Source organism: Nelumbo nucifera, chromosome 2 (assembly GCF_055504915.1).
Source record: "Nelumbo nucifera cultivar China Antique chromosome 2, China Antique-T2T, whole genome shotgun sequence".
In the NCBI taxonomy this organism is placed as follows: domain Eukaryota; kingdom Viridiplantae; phylum Streptophyta; class Magnoliopsida; order Proteales; family Nelumbonaceae; genus Nelumbo; species Nelumbo nucifera.
Genome location: NC_142650.1, coordinates 51,954,846 through 51,958,607, shown reverse-complemented (window position 1 = coordinate 51,958,607; position 3,762 = coordinate 51,954,846). Strand labels below are relative to the sequence as shown.

Below are 3,762 nucleotides of genomic sequence, written 5' to 3'. Positions count from 1 at the left end.
GTCAGCAAGCTACTGAACTGGCCGATTAACCGTACAAATCGGTAACCGGACCCCTAGCCGGTTCGATCATCGGGTCAGTTTTAAAAACCATGGTCTGTTAGTTATCTAATGCACCTGAGGTCACATACAACTTGAAACAATTCTAAAATTCCAAAATTTCCCTTTAGAAGAAATATTGTTCAGTATTCTTGCTTAAGAGAGTTGTAATTACCAATCTTCGATGGAAAACCCCAAATACTTGAGAGCGTTTGGAGCAAGGTTTTTAAAATCGACCCGAGGAACGAATCAGTTAGGGGTCCAATTCCCAGGTCAAACGGGCCGACCGTTCGAACTGTTATGATAAAAAAAAGTAATTCAAAAAAATAAAAAACAGTCAAAACCTTTGAACGGTTCGAACGATTCAACCACCCGGGTGAGCGATTTGCTGATGAAATCAATTTTTTTTGGCCAAAATCTGGTTTTGGAAAAAAAAATGGAACCAGTTACCTAACTGGTTCCTAGTTTTTCCGGTCCGGTCTGGTTTTGAAAACCATGGTTTGGAGCTCTTTGAACCTACCTAGTGACCTAGGTATGGGGCCAGAAACTTTAGTATCAGCTTGCACCAGCATTTAGAGAAAAAAACCTTGAACCAGCATTCACGTAGGTATGGGGCCAGTTGTAGAGTAACACCACCACCACCAAAAAAAACAGATTTTGTCTTTAATCAACCTGTAGAAGAGTTTATGCCATGTGGCCCTAGTACATACTCGGTGACTTATTAGTCACGCTCACTTGTGCCGTCAAATGCTCGTCAATCTCCTCCGTGGACAACACTCTGAAAAGTGGATTTTCCTTACTCCCCACCTCAATTTCATTGGCCTCATAATCCTTCTATAGCGGAAATTGCAGTATGGTTTCCTCGTATGAGAATGTAGGATCATTCTTCACTTTCTTCTCTAAGAAATTAATTGCCACAGCTTCTTCATCAATGCCCAAAACCATAGCAGCTACTCCAAGAGGTCTCGTGCATATAGAAATGTTGAGTGTATATCTGTGATTTGTCTGAGATCCACTTGGTCAATACATCCACAACCATCTCATATCCATATCTAAAACAGAACTCAGCTGCTTCATTTCTTGCTTGTTGAACTAATTAAGTGCACCGCGTGTCATTCCAGTGGCTAATGATCCAAGGTACTTGGTAATGGCGAAAAGGTGTGTAACGCTAGTCTGATCCAAAAGCTTGTCCTGGATCTACTTCTTATGTGTAACAATGCATATTGAATTGAACCCGAAAGCCTTTATGGCCTTGAAAGCATACTCGACTTGGCCATTACGGCCTTGAGAGCAAACTTGAAAAAGACGACGTTCTGGGGAGAAGATCATTATTTGACGGTAATAACCTGCTCCTTCTACGACAAAAGGTTGAGTTCCTCGACTCTGCACTTTTCTCTGATAGAAATTAGCGGAGAAGTACTTGGTAGGGGAGTGGAATAAAAAACTTTCTGCGCAAGAAATTAGATGGTTGGTTAATAAAGAAAATTAGATGATGCATGCACTTAGTCCATTAATGATTTTAAACTAAACTGATAATTTTCGAAAGTTCAGGTATTGCAGTGGTACATTTTAAAGTTTAAAGTTTGGATAGTAAAGTGAGACTATTCGGTACCAAGTGCCAATATGGAATTTTTCCTTAAAAAACAATTAAAATTAAAATGCACCTGTTGCTATCGAATATGGAGCTGAGGGCAACAACGTAATTTTTAGTGTTCGAGGTTGACGGGTCCAATCTATTGAGAGAATAAAGATGTTAGAGGCCTCGTGAGTTATCCCAAGGGCAAAGACTCTGATAGTCAAGTTAGTAGAGGACTGCAAGGGGTCAGACTAAATAAGAAAGGAGACTTAGAGCTTAAGTTCTAGAGTGTCTTTAGCTAAATGTGGGAACACCTTTTTATAGTCAGAGTTGCCTTAGAGTCCGAGTAGTTGGGAGCAGGTGCTGGCGGTTGGCAGTGGTTATTGATGGATGGTCAGGGTGCGTTCGACTGACACCACGTGTTAGGATCCGTGGGATGGCTGGGATGCATTTGGCCTATGCCACGTGTCAAGATCTACAGGTCGGCCAGATACCCCTACATCACTTGCCCCCCACTTTCAAGGCCGTAGTGACCGAGGTTAGTTAGCGGGTTGTGTCGAGGCCCCGACTTCGGTAGAAGAGAGTACAATACATTCGCGAGGTGGCGTCGACCTCGGCTATAGAACTCTTCTCAACGACTTTTTGGCGTCTGCTCCTCCGTTCATCCTTCGCATAAATAAAGGATCGCTCCAAGCCGAGGGCATGTGACCGTGGTCTATACAGGCATAGGCTATCAGTGTGCATTGCTTGTGCTCCGTACGGGTGCTGACATCAGCTGTCTTAGGTCCATATGTAGGATGGGCGCCGGAGTTGACTAATTGAGGCCGTGCAAGAGACGGCATTGAGGGTCCGGTTTGTCACGTCCTTGAGCTAGAGACAATGGGCGAACTAGTCCCGTCTCTTGGCATTGTTTTGTCTCCCGAGGTCAATGTCTTGCAGAGCCCATTGGTTTGGGTTATTAGGTTGGTAGGTCCGCAACCATTGATCAATTGGATTTGAGCCATACATTTTTCTTTAAATAGGGAAGCTGGTCGAGCAACTCTTCACCATTTGCTCAAAACCTTTCGCCTTGGAGCTACTGAAGACATCGGCTATCAACAACTAATCCCTTAGACCTTCTTTAACTAACATCTTTAGGTAAAAAATTCCTGTCTCCAACATGTCGGTCTCGGATTCTGGTTGTAAGGCTTATAATCTTCCTGACTGAAGTACTCTTAACAGCATTCCTAGTAGTGATAGGAGTGACAGTAGTGACTCTTAGAACTCCTCTCGGACGTCTAGTGTCCAAGTGTTAAGGGAGAGCGTTATGCCTCATGGGGCTGAGTGCGACCAGTAGAGTGTGGATTCTGCCAATGAGAGTACCGGTTCCACGCGGCCAAGGGCTGACGCCCTAGGGAATGTTCTTGGGTACCTTGATGCGGTAGATGTAGAAGAGGTCGAGGAACCCACGACTGAGGAGCGGGTCAAGGCATGATGTTGGGGCATTATCCCTGATCCAACTTAGGCATCACTCTCAGCAAGGGGCAAGTTTGCGCGTTGGTCGAGAAGTACTAAATTCTATGGGACTATAGGGTTAGAGTCCCTTTCAGGGGTGATAGGATGTGGCTTTCTCCTGAAGGGGAGGTGCGCATCTACGAGCATTACCTTCACTTTGGGTTGTGGTTTCCCTTGCACCCCTCATTCCTGAGATCTTGAACCATTACAACCTCACCCTTAACCAACTCACTCCCAATGCTGTTACGATGATAGTAGTCATATTGGTGATGGCCCATCTCCGAGAGTTGTTAGTGACGCTGAACATATTTCAGAGTTTGTTTGCATTGAGGAAGCATCCTAATGGGGAATGCTTGTGGTACTTCCAAGGTCGATGGGGAAGGGTGGTGGACAACCCGTCATCTATCCACAACTAAAAGAAGAAATTCTTCTTTGTTAGTTACCCCCAAGGGTGGTCCTTTCGGTCTGGTTGGGGGAACCTAGATACGTAACCGAGAGATTTAAGCCATGTAGTAGTAATGAGGAGAAGGCCGTGATGATTCGGCTTTGACTAGGAGGGATGATTCATGCCAGACCCTTGGTGAAGGAGGAGGCCTTGGTGATGAACGGCCTTTGTCTTGCCCCCTTGGTATGGATGCTCTCATTGTTTACCAGTT

At 44.8% G+C, this 3,762-nt stretch overlaps 1 pseudogene; it reads right to left on the bottom strand.

The window, feature by feature from the left end:
- Nucleotides 1-687: 687 nt before the first annotated feature.
- LOC148802212 (proteasome subunit alpha type-6 pseudogene) lies at nucleotides 688-1,365 on the bottom strand (annotated as a pseudogene).
- Nucleotides 1,366-3,762: the final 2,397 nt, after the last annotated feature.